This window comes from Temnothorax americanus, unplaced genomic scaffold, assembly GCF_048541705.1.
Source record: "Temnothorax americanus isolate GAGA-0224 unplaced genomic scaffold, ASM4854170v1 Scaffold22, whole genome shotgun sequence".
NCBI classification, from domain to species: Eukaryota; Metazoa; Arthropoda; class Insecta; order Hymenoptera; family Formicidae; genus Temnothorax; species Temnothorax americanus.
In genome coordinates, this window is record NW_027509360.1 from 2,670,789 (window position 1) to 2,695,064 (window position 24,276).

Consider the following 24,276-nt stretch of genomic DNA (forward strand, 5'->3'; position numbering starts at 1 on the left):
AATTATTTTACCGATTAAATTTTCCAGATACTCGCTTTCATCAAACTGCGGAAAATCTTGTTTTTTTTTCTCTCTCTTAAACTTAATTTCATAATTTATGCAAGATTCAATTATCCGCAGCATCATTTTAGTTGAACAAGATAAGCTATAAAAATGAATATTTAATTGCTTTAAATATTTAGTCCATTTATGCGTGGAACATTATAGACCGATTTTTCCAATAATATTATAACTTATCGTATTTCATCAGGAATATCTTATGACTTTTATAGCAGAGTAAAAATCAGATGACATATGTGTAGATCAATTTTCTTTCAAATACTTCTATAAACCTGTCCATATTAAATCATATTACAAAAGCAAGCATTGGAAGTTATGACCTGAATATCGAAAAAAATGACAGCAAAGTCATAAGATTACTTAGACATTGCATCGCGCACTGAAATAACTGTCATTTTCTTACTGGTGTATATTAGAAAACAGTCAACAATCTTAAGTCTATTAGGATAGAAGCGTTTGTAAGTTATATTCAGAACGAGGGCAAGAAGAAGATCTTTAAGAAGGCACAATATCAAAATTTTATGCTTTAACTCGATGCCGTATAAAAACCTACCGATACGTCGTCTTATGGTCGACGAATTATAACCGTTGCGACTATGTTTCATACGAAATGGCTACTTTCTTACGACGTGCAACGTTTAACAGTTGATAACGATATGGCCGCGGGCTGCGTGCCGCGCTATTGCGCCATTTAACAATGCGATAGAAGCGACTTTTTCACGGTAATGCCAAGCGTACGATACATCCGACAACGTTACCGTGGAATTCAAATCAGCATCTGGGTGGTAGAAAATTGAATTAATACGCTAGGCTATCGGCCTGTACACCTCGCCCTTACTTAGCATACGAGACGTAACCGGCTTTAAATATGGCGCTACTTAATTATGCACCGTGTAATAAACTGCATGCGCCGCGGCTCACGGCTGTAACGAGCCGCTCGTAAAAATGAACAGTGAGATACAGAACAAGTCTTCCTCCGCGTGTCAAGCGTTAATGGTGTCTCACCATCAAATTAGACGTGACATAAATGTCTCGTACAGACCGTGTCAGTTGTCACAAACTTTTTCGCGCGAGATTAAAAAATCATTAATGGATCAGTGCGACAAACATTAGATATTACACAGTTTTTCTGAAGTATCTAAGAATTTAACCCAGATACAGATCTAAAAAAAATTAGTCAAGTTATTAAAATAATTATATAGGACACTCCAGCATATGACAATGCTGCAAAAAATTTGTATGTTCTACCAACCAGCTTGATAATTATTTAGATGGACCAATATAATTATTTTCAAACGTGAATCTAATTAAATTTTTAATTACTTCAGCAAAACTGTTCTTTCTGTATGTTTATTTTGCATATTTAAACAACACAACGCATTAAATATTTCATATTTTATATAAAAAATAAAATATCTTTTACATCAGCCTGTCCATTTACTTTATACTATTTAAATGAATAATTCGATTAATATACCTAACTAATATTTAATTTAAGTCACCCACTAAGTAATGCAAATAGCTTGAATAACTCAGATATTCATCTAATCGATACGGAAATGTATATTAATAAAATACACAACAATTCAGCTAAGAAACAAAATTATCCAAATTTGCACTGCGGCGCAAAAAGCGCCAACAACGTTGGTATAAAAAGATCGTGACATCCGCCGGTCTTTTTACCCGTTCGGACTGCAAGAGAACGAGAGACAGAAACTCTGGCTCAGATCTCTGCGTGAAATTACTGACTGGGCGATGTCGAGATTTCTACTCGCGAAGGAAATACATCTAGACTGGCAAACGGGCCGCTTAAATTTTTTAAATACAGCTTCTCGCCTCGTTGCTCCGATCTTTTCTTGCTTGGCGTTCCCAGGGGTCGCTTCCACCCGGAAAATCCGCCCTGTAAAAAGTTTATCGTTTCGCCCAATGTATAGACGTAGAGAAGACGGAAGAAGGGAGTAAACAACGGGTTAATTTGATGTTCGAGTACAGCGAAGCATGCTAGAAAATTGTTACACATTCAGCTGAAATTCCAGGAGAAAAAAATATTCAGGGAACGTGGTGTTTTAATAAAATAATTCGATACGATAAGATGCTAATTGTTTTAACAAAATAATTTGATATCCCATGTCAATCATAGAAATTTATATTTAACGAATATGCAAAAAGCTTCCTTTTATGAATTTATAAAGCACCTTATGTCACTTATTAAATGATACCTTTTAATTAGTGAAAATTTTGTGTTCTCGTACCAAACAACCAGAAATCAATTAGGAATTATAAGGCTTGTATATGATTACGAAATGATATAACCCTCGTAATTATCGAGGATGTAGCATAAACTGATGAATCCAATTATTAAAAGCACTGAGTAATGCGATAATTAAAATCCTCGAAATTCCGTACGTTAAAGATCGTGAATATTTCGAGGCTAGTTTAATATTCGATCTTATCGACCGCGAGTATTCCAGGAGGTCGCCGCGGCGACCCGTAGTGACCTCCTTCGTAAAATCCTCTTTGGTCCTTTCCCAATCCATGATCCACCCGCCTTTTTATTCCGTCTCGATCGTTTCTTCTCTTTCTACCCGTGAAAACAAATATAAATACATGGAGTGTACATGCAGCGCGTATGTATATGTAGATGTACCAGTCACGGCGGAAATCTTGCGGGTTGAGGAGACAGAAACGAGAAGAAAAAAGCGGTCTCGAAGGACTCGACAATGTGACAGCATGGAAAGGGTAGGCCCTTTCCCGCTGCCCACCGTCTTCTAGGATGAGGCAGACGGTGGAAGGTTAGAGAAGATGCGAGATTGGGGATACTGCGGGAGTCGTCGTCAAGCTACGGGAGAAACGAGCGAGAGAAGGAGAGAGACAACCGTTCGCGAGACGCTAGGGGTAACGAAGATCGCCGGATAAAAGCATCATGACTTAGTGATGAACTCACCTTTTGCCAATCCTCGCGCGCCCACAGCTCGGTTTTCGAGAGCAGAGTGGAAAATCTTACCTTCCCTCTGTGTTCCATCTGCAGGAAATCTAATTCGTACTACCGTGTTGTAACGCTCTTCAAAGAAGAGTTCGTCAGCGAGCTAAAGACGTTTCAGCAAGTGGACGCGATTGTCGGACAAAATGGAAACGTTGCTGCGCATCTAATCTCAAACCGTAAAAATAAACGCGATTTTATTAATAAAATATAATTGTTCAGGGAGAATATAGGTATAAGTATTTGTTGAAATGGAAAGTACCTAAGTATGTCAAGATTGACAATGCGTTAGAAAGAACAGAAAGAATGAGGACTAATTAGGAGGAGCGTTTACCGAGGAAAGTGAAAAACTGGTCTTAGCGAAAAGAGATACAGCGACGTGAGGTTTTTTTTGGGGGAGAAACGAGTCAAAATTGACTTCGCGTACGTTCGTGGAATATTCGAGTTCATCTCGCTATTAACGTGTCACACGCGAACGTGGCAACGTGGAACGCGTTTGCAAGAAATACCGCTTATAATTATTGGGCATCGCGCGCCGCTCCACCGCCGCGCCCGTGCCGATAATAAAACGTTTAATTAACCGTTCAGTATGGGTTTGACGAAATTTATGATATATAACTTTCGCAGTATGAAACAAAGGGTGCTCCTCTCCCACCTCCCGAGCTGATGCATACGTGACGTTAATAACAAACCCATGGCGATTCTCGTCACGGACTCCAAACATCGCCGTATGGAATAAACGTGCGAAGACCCGCGTGAGTGCGTGTCACATTTTCGACGTGTGCCGTCCGTGTACGTGAACATATACGCCCGTAACACGTAACTCCGTTTATGAAGGAGATAGAGAAGGCTAATAAAGGTCGCAGCGGGGTGCCTAATAAACTGTTGCGGCTTACAACGTATCTAACGCCACGGCGTCATCCATACAACGATCGAGCGTTGGAACTTCCAGACTTTGCTAGGCGTGCTGGTATATATTATATCGCCTCCAATATTGGCTGATATTACTCGATAAATGGTTCAAAGAGTCACGTAATAACACAATAAATAATTAATCCGATTACGGTATTCGTATAGAATGCCAGAGCTGCGCTGTCAAAACTAATAATGCGGACTTTCTGAGCGCAGATATAATAATACATCACCAATATGAATATGATTAATAAATTATTGCAATACAATAATAAATCTGAGTATCGTTAATAAAATTGTAAATAAATAATAAACACAAAACCGTATGGTATGCAATAATTGCAGCCTGTCTATATGTGTAGAACTATTGTAGTTTGTCAAGGATCGTGCAAGTTGTGTCAATATAGGACGAAAGTTCACGAGATGCTTCGAGATAGTTCAAGAGTTCATTTAAGTGGTTATATATATATCTCCCTTGTCACATCATCAAAAAATAAATTAGAGATCAAATCGAAGGGAAAAAGTCGTGTGTTCGGATATATCATCGCGAATAAATATCGTCGGGATATAAAATAAGTATTTCGAAGAAATTAGCACGAAAATCTGCCTGAGAGAATTCCGTGAAAGATAATAGGTTGTGAATCGCGGCGGAATAAATTCGATACCGCGGAAGTCTGATCAACTAAAATTGCAGGATCATACCGATGAAATTACGGCGAAATGACGAGAAAAGCATTTTTTGCGGAGCCGTGAGAGGAAAGACTAAAACGCGGATGGTAGAATGCGGACGGATGGAAGACGACCTTCGGTATACGAAATACAAAATCCCGAATGGCGAAACGACATTCGTTTACGAAAACCCTGAAGTGCACGCTCAAGAAATAGAAGAGATCCCATTGTACCAAGAAACTCCGTACGGCATTCGCGCACTCGCGCGGAAAAGCAAACGTCCACGCCACGTTGATTCTATCAGGCTATCGATTCGGTGATCCGTCCATAAATTATAATACACGGCGCTGCGTTCGGGAGAAACGTCAAAGCGTTGGGGTAGGAAAGGGTGCGATAACGCGGGCGGAAGTGTAGGAAGAAAAAAAAGATTGCGTCGTTCGTACGAAAAACTATAAAATTTGCCGTCGCGATCTCGGAACGCGCATGGAAATTGCGTGCAGTTGCGTGCCTGATTACACCGTCATAGTACGGTCTCGTCACTATATACTGACGGCGAGATATATGTATAGTAGAATAGGTGTGTAGTCGGGAGTGTTGGCGCACACACATTCTCATCGTCGTCGTCGTCACTGGCGTCGTCTTCATTGGTATATTGCGGTATTCCGGTAGCTGTTTGCGCGAGGTGTTTATATCTAACTGGTGCGGCACGTGTTTACATTTAATCATGTTTTACGACAAACGCGAGAATCCATTGAGTTCCAGGATAAACGGTAGGAACGTGCCGACGTAGGAGAAGCCTACTTTCACCGTGAACAAATGTCTCCCTCCGAGCTATGAAAATTCTCTTTCCCTCCTATCCAAAGACGCGATCGCGCTCCACTCGCGTGTATAAGCACGTCGAAATTTTCCGAAGCCGCGGCGCAACGCCCGATAATGAGGCATGTCATACGTAAATAACACGGTAACGCCGCGCCATGAGAGACTAACCGGATGCATACACACACATACGCGCGCGCACACGCGGAAGATCGGTACACATACGTAGACGAGTGAGTGTTCTGAGAACATTCGGTCGCGTCGTTCTCGCCCTACATCCTTCCGCCGCCCTACGATGGTGCTACGTGGCGCAAACCTCTCTTGTTCATGTTATCTGACGGTGCATCGTGCGGGTTAGCAAATGTCTCCAGACGTGACAGCACGTAGGTAGTCTCCCGAGCGAAGCATCAAATTCAATGGCAGGATGCTTCGCATTCGCCTGTTAGGAACGGTTAACGAGACTTAGCTCTCAGTGTTGATAACTACCTTGTGTTTACCAACCGTACGTAACAATGCAACGTCAAGTGCCCGTGAATATACAGGGAGGACGGTGGCGATGAGGTCTCGCGGACAGATACGGTATCTGTGCGAACTGACGAATTCATTAACGAGAAGTCTTTGGAGAAACCGTCTATATTGAATTAAAGGGGATGATTAAGATGCGAGAGCGTACTTGGCTCTCGCCTGTACGATTACGCGGTGATATATCCATCAGACATTGCGGAACCTCTTAAAAATCATTTAATCGTTATTCATAATTTACATCAATTTTTATAAATATCGTAAAACTCTCCATTGACTTCTTTGCGCGTCAAAGAAATATCGAGTTTACTTACTAATTTCCGTACGTTCGATCTCGCTTTTGCCGCGTCATTTGCATTCCACGAGTGTAGGATCACCCTCTTCAGAATGCAAATAATGATCGCCATTGGTTCGTTTGCATACGCGGAAATATGTGTGTGCGAGAACACGCACGCACAGGACACAGGCAGCGCGCAGCCTCGTAAAATCTTAGAGAGAACATTTTCCGCGCTACGCACTACGCACTACGCACTGCCACTGTCGTTTATGATATTCGTCACGCGAGGTTAACGTCGAGTACGTGGCGATTCAACCGAGCAATGTATACACGAATGTATATGCTTTTATACTGGCTAATGTTAATACACCTATGTAAACTGCACCGGTTGCGCCGTCTGCAAGACAAATATCCACGTGGCTTTGACTGGGATATCTCTAGTATCCCCGACCATACATTTGCGGGTGCTAATTTTATACGCGCAGTTCGGTAAATTTAGGAATCTCTCTGTGCGGACTCTACGGTAAGAGCCGGCGGCGTTACATTCTTTGCCGAATTTCCAGAATGGAATAATTTACACTTGGAGGGCTATAACCAAAAACACGAGGGCCCTAAGTATACTCGTTATTATTCCCCGGCACGAACAAAACGGCTGCTCGTTCTTCCGTACCTCGGGTTAACTTCGCGGAGGATTTAATCCGCGGTATACCTACATACGTGCACGCTGATTTGGTTGATCCTGGCCCGTCAGTCATGTTAAATCCTACCTAGACTTTGCGAGGCAGCGAAAGCGGAAAACATAGGGCGGGGTATGGCGAAGAACCGGCTGATGGGATGGAGGAACGAACGACGGGAAAGGGCGCGACGGCGCGGAACAAGAAGAGAGATAGCGACGCGGCTACGTCTCGGCTGTTTAATAAACCCGCCTTGTGAAAATATAAATTTTAATTAAGCTCCTAAGACGAATGTATCTTGCAGTAGCGCGTGCACGGCAGTCGAGAGATGCTCGTTCAAACTAGAGACCGTGATTCCGGCATTTTGAAGCGCGGGTCACGCGACATCAGGTCGGCGTGCACGGGGAAATGATTCTCGTCGTGTAAAAAAAAGGGAAAGGAAGAAAAATTCCCGGAATAGCATGGCGTGGATGCGACTATAAAAATAGAACAAACTATTTTTATGGTGATTGAAATAACCGTCGGTCCCTATCGTGTCGCCGACTACGGCGATATCGAAAGATACTTTCTTCGCGGTTATGCGCACGAACAACGGCCATGAGAAGCGGGAAAAAAAACGAGAAGTTGCAAGACGGAGAGAAGGCGGAGCGTATAAGAAAGAGTACAGGGAAGATAGCGGGCAAGCGCGGGTAACCTCGGAGGGTCAGGGGAATATACCTCTCTGAAATAGATATTCTTTCTTCGCTCACATCCTCGCCGGAACGGTCGAGCGCGGGGATCAGGTTAAATCTATTGTATAAAAACCTAAACTCTCCTTCGTGAGTTTCAGCGTCGGGCCCGAAGAAGCAGCTATCTCCCTTTCTCTCTTACTTCCCCTCTCTCCCGTCTTCCTCTTGCTACTTCCTTGCGAACCTCGCTCACCTTTTATCGACCCTGTCAGCGCGAATATTAGTTTCATTTGCAAGACTCACGACCTTTACCGCTCGACTCGCGTTCCATTTTTCTTTTCCCCCCCCCGCTGCTTCTTTCCATACATAAGTAATGATGGACTCGGATCTCGGGAAGTCCCAGTGTTACGCGCGCACATCGGTAACTGGGTCAGATCTCTTATCCCGAAGAGTTTTAACTAACGGCGGAAATGGCGCTAATGGCGGTCGTACCCTTCCGTACATATCGCAGGAAATCGTTTTTCCCCGTGGATTTTCTACGGTAGCAGAGCATCATCGCCACCACCATCACCGTCGGATATATGAAACGCGAGCTCGAAGAATAGCGGAGTAGCTCTGCCCGGCTCGTTTGGCCGAGCCGCTGTTTAAACTGTTACCGCTGGATAATCGTTTAACCCCGCCAAATCCTATTGCGCTTAAATGCAGTTCGCGCGCTCACGTTCACGAACTTGTACTACCCTCGCTTCTGTCGGCATCAAGCAAGAAGTGGAAGAGAGAAAGAGAGAGAGAAAAAGAAAAAGAGAGAAAGAGAGAGAGAGAGAGAAAGAGACAGCGCGAGAGAGAGATAACGGATCGGACTCGCGCGCATGGCGCGGCGCGGCTTGTTCGGGTCGGGAAGGTACGGGAGAGTTTATTGAAGTATCGCTAATCCCACGGGGATGATCCGCTAGGGTAGCTTGGCAGCTGGGCTCTGGCACATCCTAAAGCGCAAACTGATGGCACACCGTGTGACGCCATGATTTACTCGGTCGAGTCTCGAACCCACAATCTGTAAGGCTTAGCAAGTCCGCGTGCGCCGCCGTTATAACTATCGCCGTCGGGCTCCGTCGAGCCCGCGATATTAAAACCCATCCGTTTCCCTCGGGCTTCCTCGCTTCCGTCGCTTCCTCTTATTACGGTTTTCCTTTTTCCTCCCTGTTCTCCCTCTCCCTTTTTTTTTCTTTCCGCGTCGAACCGCGTTGAATTCTAGATAGGACAGGTACGAGCCAAACTCGATACCGCCTCCTTCCGTTTCATTCTCGAAATCCCATGAACAGAGTTGACGATTTTTCGCGTTAACATTTTGAGTCTTTTTGCGATATTTATTTCGTTATAAGTACTTCGAAATGTGCTATTGAACGACGACACCGGTAGTCAACGAGATGCATACGTCCGATCGGCAAAGATCGACGTCAATGTTCGCGATAAAACTGCATGCAAAAAGAGAGAAAGAAAGAAAAAGACTAAAAAGAGACAGAAAGGGGAAATAAACATCGTTTCTCCGCGATCTAAAACTTATGCGTAAAAGAATAGCGCGACTTTGAAGGAGGAGAGATCGGGCTGTTCCATTCGGAATGAGATCTCTTCATGGGTTAAGGGTAGTTCCCGCCGCGCTCGTTGAAGTCACGCTCGTTTCCGCGGTTCTCTACGTGTTGCCCCACAATTCCTAACGCCGCTCACGTATTTTGGTGATGACGTCACGCGTGAAGCGAGCAAAATATAAAGCCGCACGAGACCCTACGGTACCGAGACAGGTGTATTTACGGGAAAGGAGGGCGGGCGGACGGTCAGGTATGGAAATGTATAGTTACAAGATGCCACGCGAGTCTACTTACAATGCCGTAAAACAGTTCCCCGGTGTATTGTTATCCTATAGACTGCGGAGCGAAAGGAATGTAAGTATTTACTCGCGCCACACTGACACTCTGCGTCGCGAACAGTGGCAACATTCCACGTACGACTATATAGCGCGCACGTGTTTCCAAAACTATTGGCATTTGTATACAGATCGTGTCAATTAAGTATCGGTAGATTTTCAATATGTGAATCGATCAAACAGCTCCATCATGACCTTGTGTCATGCGACACGCTTGATCAAATTGCGAAAAAAAAAAAAAAACACTAAAACAAAAGGCCATACCAAACAAAACAAGAGAAAAAAAATTCAAGCGTCAGAAAATTCATCATCGGAAGTAAAAAATAAAAGATTACCAGATATTTTTTGTCTGTGTTTCTGTAGCAGGGATCCCGTGGGAAACCGCGGCACAGCGCGCGCGAGTGAAATAGAATAAACGACAATGACGAGTCAAGAGTGAAGTAGAAATGCTCTTTGATAAAGGCAAAGCTTAAAAAAAGTGAGAAAATGGGAATTAAAGACAGGTAGGGAAGGACAAGAGGACACAAATACAATGGAAGCAGCGCATTCTCCACCCTATTCTCCGCCTCGACCTCTTAACTCCCTTGATGGAAACGGGCCGAGATGGAGTTCCATCACGAATACTCACATCATAATCGATGATCGATGAAGTCGAAGAAGACAGGAGTTCAACGATAAAGGCGGGTACTTTTTAATATCTAAGCTACCCACGTAACTTTGAAGGAAAAAAATTATTGGTAGATCGTTTTGCAGCACTTCACTAATATTACCTTCTAAAAATGTCACCGCATCGATCTCTGCGGTGTCCCGAGCTCCCCCATGCTTTCTTTACATACAAATAAAAATTTCAGAATGAATTTCTTCTTAACAAAATGTTTAAGCGAAAATAGTTTTTGGATTATAAATGTATGAGAATCTAAAAATGGTTTAAAGAGATCATTGATAAGAATCTTGTTTCTTGTTTATAACTATTGAATGGATTTTACTTAAAAAGATTTTAACTTTAGAATTAGCAGCAATATTTAAAGCTGAGATGTTAAAAAATTACAGACAAAGCTGATATCCAAACAAATTTTTGCTCAGGAAAGATTGACTTCAAATATATATTAATCAAAGAGTTTATAAAGATGAAAGAGGATGCGCAAAGCCGCGGCGTTTCTGTACATCTTGAAATGAAAAGGACAAACACGCCGCTATGTTTTCGGTCTGCGCGCCATTAAAGTTCATCGTTAATGCAATCGCTGCGTTAGAACCGGTAATCAATCCGGGACGAAATAGGAGGTTACAAGTACGATCTGCCAAGGAATGGGGCGCACGTACGGTTGAGTTAATGCAATTAGAAAGTTTCGGTGTAGCGGAGAGTTCCCCTGTATCTTAAACATTAGTTGGAAAGCGCTCCATAACGGCACATATCGGCCGCGCGCTGTAATAACAACGAGCACGACGACAAATCCGTGAGGTGCGTTAAGTCGCAAGGGAGAAAAAGTTTCCCGACGCGCTTTACAAAGTACGACGAAACTTTGCTTTACCCGTTAACGCGCTCAGAGCCGCTAATGCCGAGGCACTGTACGAGACAGTTATCAGACCCATAACGTTTATTGGTTCGTTAAGCGTCCCGAGAATTGTTTAGGAAGCAATAAAACTTACTGATCCAATAATCGCGACTCCCGGGACGGGGCGGCCGAATGAGACGGCTAATAGTATTGTATGGGAGCGTTAAAGTCGAGTAACTTCAGAGACGAATATTAGGTGCTTACTTGTAAATCTCCTCGACGAAGTCGATGGAGGCACTTCGCGCGAGTACATCGTGAATAAATTGCCATACTCTAAGAGAATGCATCTTTTTGTAAAACTTAACGAAAATAGACATTTATCTCAATTTCAAAATATATCACAGGTATTATATCGTAGATACGTTTTATAGCTACAGCGAATTTTTTCAAATTCGCTCTTAAATTAGAAAAATCGTTTTACAAATGACTTATCTATCTAAAAAATGTCAAAAAAAAAAATAATTTCATTAAACGGGAGTTCGTTTTACAAATGACTTATCTGTCTAAAAAATGTCAAAAAAAAAAAAAAAAAAAAAAATAATTTCATTAAACAGGAGTATCTAAAATGTTCTTTTGTCAATAGCGTAGTATTCGAATTTTCGCAATACAATCTTCCACAACTAGAAATTGAAAATCAAACAAACGTCGAGCGAAAGCTCTGACGACTATAGAAAGTTTCCAATTATATTTCTTCGTATGCGCGTGAGCTCGTTTTGATGTCAAACCGATATTACGTGTCCGTTAGTTCCATGCGACGGTACTGGCTTGTGTGATTAACAGCTCTAAAATCTGACGGTAACCTGTTATTAGTAAGCCATAACGTTACCATAAAATATCCCCACGGGGGATCGGTGCGGGTCAACCTCCCCTTGCAGTCGACGGTTCGGCTGCATACAACGACCCCGCACACTATAGAGTGCGTTATCATGGCCAAATCTAGGCAGACCAACGACACGTGGTTAAATTATTAGGGTCCCGTATAATTGGCCGACGGCTTGCGGTTCAGTTCAACACGGACCATCGCGTAGTTTGGTTTGGCGAGGAATACCTTCATGTTCTAGGAAAGGAAAGGGCCTGAGTAGGTGGTGGCGGAGTAGTTCCAGCCGTTTTGATCCAAGGATTCCGCTTGCGTCCCACCAGAACGCGCACGGGTAAGAGATTAAAGTTGTCAAAAGTCGCGTCTGAGTTTGCCGAAGAAGGGTGAAGCTCCCCTGTGTCGATCGATAGATGGTTACGCCCGATAGCATTTCAATCGATATAATGACAAGGGTAACGAACAAATATGCGGAACAAAAATTGTCGAGTGCGATGGAAATGAAGAGAAAATGTGTGGTTGAGAAGCTTCGTTGTTTATTTTCGTCGTCATTATTTATCAGGGAAAATTTCGAATATAATGAATCTTTGCAATAAACATAACAAAAAATTTATGGATCCAAAAAACATCGTATATTAAATGTATCTAATCTCCATTCCATGTTTGTACATTTATACGTTATCCAGAATCATTAATTTTAAAACGTCGAATACGTTCCACTCGACACATTCGCAGTGGCCATTCGCCATTTATAACGAAAATAATGTTTAACAATTATAATTTTTAACATTTAAAAATATATTATAGCAGAATAAGGAATGCGGAATTTTCTCTCCACCATGCATGGAAGACAAAATCTTTATCCGATATTAGTTATTTCTTCATTACGTTAATTAATTATCAAGTAAATTCCACGGAGGTAAATGACTCTCAGTCGCTGTTCACGATCAGGCAGGAAAGGCAAAACTCCGCCTCGTAAACTTTGCAAGTTAAAACTTACGAAAGGCAGTTACGTGTAAATCAATTCCACTGTATTTTTAGATATCAAACTTCTGGATATAATTGCAATTAGCTTAATTAATTATTACTACGATTTATTATCGCGCAAAGTACCGCAAAATAAAGTTAAAAAAAATCATGTCCCGAATGTTGAAGACTTGACTAAAAATAAACAATATGATTTGCGAATGTGCTTTATAATGGAGACGTAACACTCGTAACTCCCATATGAGTTTCCCATCCAACATTCGTTCCGTATCTCCATCAAACCGTGCGGCAAACACACTCTTTCCCAACGGTCCCACCCCGTAGCAGAGAACTTGTTTTCTCTCGCTTTTCACGCGAGTCTGCCAGTCTCCGCATCCAACCCCTGTCCCATGTGCCAAACGCGCGTAAAAGAGTGTAATCCGTTTCATTGCCGTATAAAAGAGAGAGAAAGAAAGAGAGAGAGAGAGAGAAAGAGAGAGAGAGAGAAAGAGAGAGAGAGAGAGAGAGAGAGAGAGAGAGAGAGAGAGAAAGTTCCGTAAAGAAGGAGGGTGCGAGAGAAAACTAGAGAGAGAAAGGCAGCGCGTCATGTCAGATCGATCGCCGTTTATTAAGCGTTATTAAGCGGGAACGCAGCTCGACAGACGTGGCGGATCTTTATTTTATATACGCTCCGCGAATACAGCTCCCGGGATTATCCCGGGCGCGAAGCTGACTGACGTGAAATTCGAAAGAAAAGCCTTTAATCCACGACCAGCCTCCGACCGCGTACCAACCTGCGAGCTTCGAGGTTTTCCGCTGCGCTTTGCGATTGGCGGCCAATCAACACCCGCCTTCGATGCGGCTTCGCTCTCCTTCCGACAGGCGCTTTATCGCTGAATCGACCGCGAAAAATATCTCGGGAGAAACCGCGCGATAGAACGCCGGATAAACCTCGTGGGTGCGTTTTTCGAAGAGTTTGCAGCCAAGCTTCTTTCCTCGCAAAAATTCCCTTCGACATAATTGTGAAAAAAAGCTGTTGGATATTAACTAGTATTGAGAAATTTAATTAAGTGAAATATAATAAAATTTACTAAGTGGCAAAATCTTATTATGTTAACATAAATTTTGTAAGTAATAGAAAATAAATTGGAAATCTTAGATCGACCACAATACGTTCCATTTACGGATTACTTTTTTCCATTTAGAGTTTTTTCTTTCTTAAAAGAAACGTCAACAGCCCGTGGTATAGTACTTGAGTTACGAGTAATCGCAAATAAAAAGCTTTGAGAAAAAAGTAAGCTTGCAATAAGTATTTTATTCTTATTAAATTTCACATCAACTTCACTCGGTATACTTTATAATTTGAGAATTAATAAAGTTGTTAAAATTTTGCAATATATAAATGATTTCCCATTACTGTTAATGCCTCTAATTGATCTAATTCTAATTTAATAAATGTTGTTTGTGCAACAAAAAATATAAAAAACGAATTTCCTAAAAAAAAAAAAAAAAAAAAAAAAAAAAAAAAAAAAAAAAAAAAAAAAAAAAAACTTTATTTGTAATCGTGCGGAAGTCTCTCAAACACGTGTTAAGTAGCTGAAATCGCCGCAATTAGATCTCGTCAACGTGTATATTTAACCACGAAAACAAGCGGACGAAATAAGACTTTATGAGAATCTGGTGCCAACGTTTTGCCGTTCAAGAAAGGAGGATCACAAAAAGTAGCGCGCTATCGTACCTACGTAAAGGCAATCTTTTTGATTAAATTTCCCAACACTTTGGGGGTACAGTTTAAGGTGAAACCAATATCGGTGTATAGACACGCGTACGCTTAGATTGCACGTGTATACCGAGCGTAAGCAGCACTCTCACGCACACTCACCCGGCCGCAGCGTAATTACATATACGTGCGCGAATCCGCTTGGTTATCATCAGGCTTATCAAAACACAACCAAAGTTATCTCACGCTGGTGTTCACGAGAACGCGATACGGCTCTTTCGCTTCCCGTAATGAATACTTTGTCATTACCTCGTTTATATTGGGCGCATCGATCATCGCTGCGCGAGATAAATGCGCCGAAGGTTCGTCCGTGAAACTTTACGTAACGATTTTCTCGTCCCCCCACCGGTTCTTTCGAAAAGAATAAAATGGACAATAAATAACGATCTAAATAACGAAGTTCTCGTACGATTAATGTGTGCAATAGCGTGCCCGACATCCCCAACGCCTGTGTGCCGCTACGTAAAAGTTATCGGCATTTAGTTGAAGCAATTTGTTGAGTTAAAATAGTGAGAAAAATGTGCAACGGTTAATCGCATCGAGAGGAAATATTTTCATTGCTCCGTAAAATACTGAACGAGCTACAATAGCGATAGATATTAGCGCCCGCGAACGACGGGAGAACAATCGCATTCTTCGTTACGAGATATCTATATACAGAATTGCCGGCGGTTTTCACTATCTAATTCCGCGTTCCGTTTCGACGTTTTCCAGCGAAGAAACTGGGAATACGAACCGCATTCCCCCAGGAAAGATCTCGCCCGACCACTTTCATTGTTCAGAGAGTATCACACGAGGTATTGAAGCATCGAGAGAAGTGTAATTGCGCGAATAAAGAGTCAAAAGTAGTCGTCAGTCTTAACCACCCTGTTCTACGCGCGAGGAGGAGATAAACGATTCCCTATCAACGATCTCGAGCACCTGCTCGAGAATCTAATTATGTAAAAAACTAGCTTTATCTAGATATCAAGATATCTCCTGCTGAAAACGAGAGACCACGCTCCCTCCTTAAGTGAGCTTTGTATCCCTTCTTTGCCTCAAAAAACGTTAAAAAAAATTCTATCATATCCGCTACAATCTCGCTCTTTCTTCTCTATAGCTACACCTCTCGAGAGAACTTAACGGGTAGATAATCTCACAATGCGTGATACATCGTTTCGCGAAAGCAAGTACCTATACGTCGATGAAAGCGGAAACGTTCTTATATATACGCGACGATAATAAAAAAAGAAGCGAGGCGGCTCTTCACCGGACTTTAAGACAGCGCAATACATCCGTTACGTTTTATACCAGAAACGGCAATCGTAAATAGCTGAATCTTGTAACAACAAGTATCGCACATGTCTCCCATAGGTACTACGGTTTAAAATTTAATGAAACCGTTACATATAGTTAAGAGCCGTCGTAAGTTCCCGAGAATGGCTCTTTAAATCTTATCCGGATTCGAGTGTACGATTATCGGGAACCGGGAAGGGTACACGAAATGGGTGGAATTGGAGAAAACGTCGTTAATCGTAGAACAAAGCTGCCATTGTCGCGCTAATCAGCAATGGCCACCATGATCGAAAATAAATTCCTCGAGAACGAGTGGGCGCCACGGCGCAGCTCCGGCGCATTCGGTCTGAGCACGAACGCCACTTTTCTTTATTGCACTTTCATACGTGTGCTGGGTACGTTTCAGAGCGTGCCTTGAAATTCAGCGACTAGAAGCTTTACCCATCTAGAATACGTATATATGTAGCTATGGATATAAATAAATACAAACACGCGCGCATACGTGTTTCAGTAACAATCAGCGCTTAGAAAGATTCGTGCAACTGCACTAATCGCATACCGATAAAAAACGATTTATCGCCAGACTCGCATTAGGCAAAGTCAATTATGTATTTATTAATACTGAAAATTATACAAAATTCCATTTTAATCAACGCGATCCGTAGTTCTGCAAGTTTCTTTGCAAATAAAATTAAATATCCTGAGATTAGTAAGTAAGAAATAATTAAGAAAAACTTTGTTAAATTTACTTTGCCGTACGTTTTTCTTGTTGTTAGTGAAAATTTAATGTTTCGAACTTCCACGTGATAAACATGAGAAAGTGATTTTTCATCGCGATACAATCATTTCCCGTATACCATCCTAATTCCATAATGGTCGAGACCAATCGGGAATACCGGGTATACTTCCTAGGAAAAAGCGTTACGAGAACTGGACTTTCCGACAATCGAATCAATTGATCGCGGGGTTACCGTGAAAATAAAATCAGCCCTACTTTTACGTGTCCGAGTATCCCTCTCTACGTTCCATTACGGCCGAGTGCCGAGCAATTTTACGCAGTGAATTAAGGCCGTCTTAAACCAAATTCCACGCTGACGCAAGTAACCGGGTTTTCGAGAATTTCCCGTGAGGAAAGCAGAGCAGTTTCGACGATTCGAATAATTTCAGCTGCAACACGCGCGCACTGTTTTGTTAGCTCGCGAATAAAAACTAGCGAATTGTCGGGCCTGGTCAGTCGGTTGCGATTGTAGTCCTTATCGTTGACGGTAACAAGACGCACTATCGCGTGCCAATGATTACACGCTTCTACCTGGCCGTTCTACTATGGGCAAAGGCACGACACATTAATACCATTATGCGAGAGGACCCTCGGATTAACCCTTCGCACGTTCCCTACTCGACTGCAACATTTCTGAATCATACGTACGAATCACCGTTGACATTTGATTGTCCTTCTATCGATCGTCAGGTGCGACTATTTCGTGAGCATAATTGTTCAACAGCAGTTTGTTTAAGGAAAGAAGCGATTCTTTTATCATTATAAAGTTTTAAAGGGATAACCCCAAATTTCTTCAAAGGAGCTTTTTTATTATTTTTTATTTCTTTTATTATTATTGAACTCTTTTCTAATAGATTTTTTCTTTAAAGTTGAATTTCCTATCCACTACTCTCAAGAATAACGATAAAATGTATAGCTCAACAGGATTTCTTTTATGCACACATACACAATAAAGCGATAGCAGATGACTATCTAAGTAATATGCGACTAGAAAATGGACCGAGAGTATCAGTGGACAAAGAAGGATGATAAATCGATAATCGAGGTGTCTCGCGAGCATACGCAGGAAAAAAGACGTTTTTATGCAGATTAAAATCGAAGGATGAGAATTATATTCCGTAATCTATATTACCAATAAAAGTAATTAATATTGGCATAAACGAGAAATTAAGCTGAGATTATTTTTATATTTTTATACTTCATACTTTTCGCCGGTATACGTCACAAGTTAAAAATATATCAATAATAAAATAAACTCTTTATATCGTATCTTACATGTTACAGTATATTTTTTTTTTCTTTCAGATACTTCGTTCAGAAATCGACGTTAATTTTCAATGGAACGTAAATAAAAACCTGATGGAATGCCGCACATGATAGCTATGACTTTCGTGCATTTATCATGTATCGGATATATCCGTACGAAACACGCACGGGCAGAGCTCGACATAAATTAGATTGTACTTTCACACGGGAGAGTACGATAGAGTACGCGTGTCTCGCATTCGCATTGCACATTCGCGAGAAACTCCTGCTTTAAAGCATATCGTCCCGACCATTACGTGGCGGATGCCTATATCGAATTGGTTGGTGGGATAACCGTAGTTTCGTCAATATTTATATTCTCAACCGATCGATCCGCTGTTCGCGGATATACGCTGAAAATATCACAGCAAAATCGGACCATCGGCGAGACTTTATTTCGCCGACGGAACGCCACATCAAGAATAATAATAAGTTATACCACGCCAGTTATTTCCACGTTCGATCGACTCGAATTAAAATTGCTGACCTGCTCCATTCGAAAAGCTTGTAACTAAGCGCAGCGGTAAAATATCGACGCTAAAAGTAAAATTCTGGCTTTGGCTTCGTGTTCAAGTAGACTCGCACACTCTACAAATTTCAATTAGCGTTTGAAGTTAACTCTCCTGTTTAAAGAATGAAGCAAACCAACGAATGTGTGGTTTCTCTACGGAGCGCAAATGAAAAAAAGTGGCCGTTAAATCGGCGTTAAGACAGATAGAAACATCGCCACTTACCATCGTAGCTATTTAGATTCTTTCCACCGTTCTAACTTTATTTGCTAGCGCGTTATCTAGCTGGCATTCGCCGTAAAAATTAAGGTCGCTTCTTTCGCTTTACCGTAAAAATTCAGGCAGCTTCGCTACGTTTGATAAATTCTATCAAATTAAAAAAAAAAAATCATATATTTTTTAGTTGAGTTCTAGTCTGTCCAGATAACTCTAATTTTTTTTTTAAATTGAAATACGCGCGAGTATTTCAATATTATATCCACGGACGATAGAACAGTCTCTATTTCTCGCTATTTTCGCATGATATAATCTCGTATTATGTATATGATATATGTTGCATTCGTATAAATATACCATGCTATAAAGTCCGTATACACATACCTATATCATACCTATATCTAAACAGTGAACTCATCTCATTAGTACAGCCTAGTAAATAATTACTACTTCTGCTAATTTCATCAACCTTTAACATTCAAAGTCGATTTAATATCCACCGTAAACATTAATAAACAAAACTGCGGGGATATAACTTCGAGTTTACTAAAAATTACTTTCCGTTGTTAACAAACTTGAAAATAATTTGTAAACAGGATAAAGAATAAAGACGTATACACTATTTAAGAGAACAACAAAAATCCGCAAAACAATTAACGATCGTTATTTATATAAAGCAATATAGAAGAGCTTAAAAAAAATACTAGCTGGCTTACTGTATAATTAAAGAAAAAATAGAGTAATCTGCTGCAAGTTTTATCTGGTCGAATTTATGTGCAAACAATATAAAATAGACGACTTTTGTGAAAACTCTAAAAGTGGATACGCTGTGCGAATGGCGGTCTGTTTTGCTATATCCTTACCGTCACGGCGCTTGGTGGCTTAGCTTTAACATGGCAAATCCCACGATCGCTTGGAGCGGAGTTTAAGCTGGGCTTAAGTCTTAAGTGACAGTAATGAAACCGCGTGTCGGTCGGTTTTGCCGAAATGGCATTTTCTTCCATTCTCGCACGCGCGCAGTCGTTACATCAAGACGAACAACCGTTTCCAATCGCTAAATGAAAGTAACGCATAAGACGAGGATGAAAATTATTTGCGCATTTAAAATGCGGGGAAAACCCCGAGCGGTGGTAGTTTTATTACCCCCTTGGGTTAACAGAAGGGCTAAACGCTTTACCGCGCCAGATGCTGCAATTGCAATTTATATTCGTAATTCGCCCGACTTATGGACGTAGCAAAATACAACGGGGACACAACGTATACGGGAAGATTATTCCCGCCGTACGAAACGCATCGATCGACATTTAAAACAATCGGACGGCGCGAAGCGGCATTACGGCGCTTGAAAAACGGGCCAACTTTGGCACATGTTTTTTTCTCGGCACGACTACGCCACCGCGCCGTCTCTCGGGTGTCCTTTAATTAATCAGCACGGGAGCAGCAGGAAAAGGCAGCTGCCAAGCGGCGCACGGGATAGTGTACAGGGACCGATGGGCGGAACGGAGAGGGGGAGAGAGAAAGAGAGAGAGAGAAAGAAAAAGAGAGAGGGAGGGAGGGAAGATGGGGCTGCGAAGGGAGACATGCGAATGGGCGAGAGGGTAAAGGTTGGCGTCGCTACTGCAACATTAGCCCCGGGCCGGACTGGTTACACCGACGTTCAGCTCGAATGCGTGCAGTTTCGCTCTAAAGTATTCAGCGCCGAAAGATTCACAGGTGCGGGTTGCTTACTATTACTACCGTCACTATCACCGTCGCATATCCCTACATCAAACTCCTACCTCACGCATCTCTGCATACGTTGCGCGCGTTTATTTAGCTACACCCGTGTGTCTGACGTTGCGTAATTAAATACATACAGCCTCGAGCTTTATTAATACATTGGCGTCCCGCTGGTGCATTAATCAATGAAAGAGCCGCGTTTTCGTGAGGAAAGAACGAGACAAGCGACGTGTATCAAAAAATGGTTAAAACGGTTTAAGATCAAACGCGTTCTTGGATTTGCTTCCGCCTCGGCTGCTTCCAATCTCGCCCGGCTATGAAAACAGAGGAATTCTACAACGCGACCGACTTACCATGCACAAAAAGTCGTTCTAGATTTCAAACCAGACGCATGAAAATTAATCCTACGTGAGCAGAAACGTTGGAATAACAAAATGAGTAAATTCTTACAATTAGAAATAAGGAACAAAGATTCACAAATTCGACAATAAAAAAAGATAACATTAATAATAATTGTTAAAAGGCATAATATAACTTGTTTATATCCCGTAAGTTTACTTATTCAATTTCTTTATTATTATGTTCCTATAGAGTTCGTGGCGCTATATTAATATTAGAAAATGTCTTGCAAACTAAATAAATCTTTTATTAAGAATGATGTAGCGTATCCAACAAAATCCAGATGTGATCACATTTTCAAATTACTACGAACCAGCAACAGACAGTTTAGAGGAACTACCGAGGCAGGGAATTTCGAGTTGGCGAGAAGATAGGATGAGAGATGTACCATGCGGTCCGAGAGAAAACTCGGCACCAACTTCAGCCTGCGCGAGCGTGTTGCATGGATGGTCGGATCTAATGAACGAATGGGGTCTCCGCGTAAAAGAAAACAGGAATAAATAAAAGAGCTCGTCGTCGCTTTTGCGGTCAGTTACTTGCCGCCCGCCGCGATTCCTCTCGCCCTCTCTCTTTCTCTCTCTCTCTCTCAGTTCAGTTCACCCGGCAACGCGGTCGGAGTCTGACGGTGGAGCGAGGGCTTGCCACCCTACGGTTGAAATTAATCACTTTTTCATTAATGTCGTCCGCGAGTTGGAAAAGCTCGCACGCGTTGAAAACTGTCGCATCCCAATATCTTTATTGGAGTTTCTTCAAATCTTACAAAGGAGGGTAGAAAAATACAAAAAATTTCTCTTTTTCCAGATATTTCGCGACGGCAACGCGGTGTGCGAGAACTCGAGAACATCATTAAGTCTCACCGAAAAAAAAAGATGAAAAAAGGAGGAAACGGTCATTCAGCGCAAACTTGATATGACATCCAATTATAACGATACAACGATTGATAAACCGAGAAGAGGACGGTAATGGAATGGACTAACTTAATTCGCCCCGTAAAAAGGCAAGCGATATTTTGGCATAAAAGGCTATATGTCACCGCTTTGATGATGAAAGTTCATGATGCTTATCTCTTTTATACACGCCATGAATGGAGCTACCGAGTCGCATGATCGATTATCGGCTGATGGTTTACTACCCTCATGAGTCATGAGATCTCTCGCCCCTTTGACACAATATAACGCGGAGGCCAGATGCTCCCCCTCACACGGCAGGGGAATTCATGATTCATTGTAAATTTAAAAAAGATAAGAGGATGTTAAACAAGAAATTTGAAATCTATGACAAACGTGTAAACCGATCCTCGACTGTGAATTTATATTATTTCCTTCTTTTCTCTCTTTTCTTTTTAATTTTAAGAGAGTAGAGAAATTATTTATGAGTATAAATATTGATCAAACGTATTGTGATTTAAAAGCAACATTGTAATTCACAATATATATTTTTTATTGGAAAATATACCGTTAGATTGTACTGTTATAAGTTGCGTCGAGTCACTGAAAGTTAGCACGCGTGAATTGCTGCATTAAAAAAGCAGAGGGGGGAAAAAACGATATTGGCACCTCGGTGCTACGGGCGATGTGAAAAGAAGCGAGCGCGGCGTATCTGCATGAAAACAGGTGGAAGTCAAACGTAATCCAATTACGGGATAATCGCATTGCCTCGAGATTCGTACTCGGACATTCGAGCGAACTATTGAGTGATTAAAAATAATACCCGACAAACGCGCGCGCAGTCGAAAGTTCGCTCACGTGTACGCGGAATAATTTCTTATTCTGCAAGAATTTGTAGAAATATAATAATTTCAAGACTCAATAAAACACAGATTCAACTATAGTAATTTGCGTATATCAGATAAGAAATCTTTATTTTAAGAAATAAATAGAAATCAGTTCAAACTGTACGTGCATTTAGGTTTTATTGTGAATTAATAAGCACCATATAGCTTTACTTATTTTAATATATGTATATAACATTCTAAAATCTGCCTTTAGCTAAACACCTTTTAAAAAAATTTATAAGCAAAATACATGCAGACAAAAAATGCATGAAAGAAATTTATATATACATACTATATGTAATCTCAGGAAAACATTTCTACTTCAATTAATTTTTGAGTATACATAGGATTTTTATAATACAGAAGGATTATTATTCACAACGGAATCAAAGTGACTTATATCACAGTAGCTTAGCGGTAAAATGGAAAAGAAAGAAAAAGGACGAGTTCATATAAAGTGAAGAGTGAGTTTCTACAAATTCTTGCAGAATAATAAATTATTTACCAATAAACGGACATAAAGATTTTCTGCAATAACAATGTGGCGACTGCTTCAACTGTAGAAAACTGTTGACTGCCATTTCAACGAATGGAAACCAACGATATATCGATAACAACCAGGAAAAAGTATTATCGACATGCAGAAAGGTCGAACAGACTGTAAGTCGATAAATGCAGAAACCTAGTCGTGGATAAATTTTCAGCAGTCGATACACAAGTACTGCCGCTGTCGGTACAAGGACTTATCTTCGTTCGTAAGTTACCAAAAAGTATGTTATGCTGCGATATGTGTCGGTAATATGGCATTTCAGATTTCTGAAATCTATAGATTTTTACCTATAGATTTGGTGAAGCACAAATAACGATACGTATTACTGGAGGCTTCTTTAATTGGAGCACCATATATATGTGCTCAGGAAGAATCGTATTCCATTTGTAGAAATCGAAAAAAAACCAGTGAAGTGTTGAATTTATTACCATCTACACATAGATTTCGAGTTTATTATCAAGTGCAAAAGTAGTAGGTAATGAACTGAATCCCAAAGTTTAAAAATAAATATTAAAGAATAAATTTATTGGACCCAAAAAAAAAACATCACAACTTCCTGCTTCGGATTGTCTTTTGAACATGATTTTTTGCATTTGTTCAAAAAGTTGGGGACTATTGTGTGGCTATCAGAAGTTAAGACTCCACTGTTTATCAGTCTGCGGTAATTTTCGCGGACAATCTTGTCTGAATGTTGCACTTAATCGACGATTCATCCAAAACAGAAGTTAATAAAAACAAAGAAATTGACAACCCACAAATTAATCTTATTACCTCCAACAATGCATTTATTCAAACAAAGGTGAAAACGAAGAACAAATAGAAGGTGAAAAAAAAAGAAGAAGAAGAAGAAGAAAAAGCATGATTTTGTCATTTTGTACAAAAGAATTACAAGTGTGTGAAATAAAGTATTTTAATAACCGTAACTGTCTTAACTTGCAATTTCAACGCCAGATTAAGCGAAACCGATTACGTGTACGAAAAAATTACCCAAGACCTTTTTTGCAGAGAATTTTCTCATCTTTATTTTTCAAAATAGATATTTGGTTTGCGGCAATTTTTCCTCGCAAACCAAAAAAAAACATAAACTTCAGCTGTATGGTGTTTTTGCTCAAGATAAATGCTAATATATCTAAGCACTTTCAAAA

General features: G+C 41.0%; 1 protein-coding gene and 1 long non-coding RNA gene across 12 annotated transcripts in view; one reads left to right on the forward strand and one right to left on the reverse strand.

The window, feature by feature from the left end:
- The window catches only part of LOC143898141 (uncharacterized), a 45,008-nt gene extending 21,333 nt beyond the window's left edge, over positions 1–23,675 (forward strand). The window contains exon 2 of the long non-coding RNA XR_013257113.1: positions 21,609–23,675. This is a non-coding gene — a long non-coding RNA (uncharacterized LOC143898141). The remainder of the gene's footprint in view (positions 1–21,608) is intronic.
- The window catches only part of Lar (tyrosine-protein phosphatase Lar), a 399,840-nt gene that overhangs the window by 238,395 nt on the left and 137,169 nt on the right, over positions 1–24,276 (reverse strand). The window lies entirely within an intron of this gene.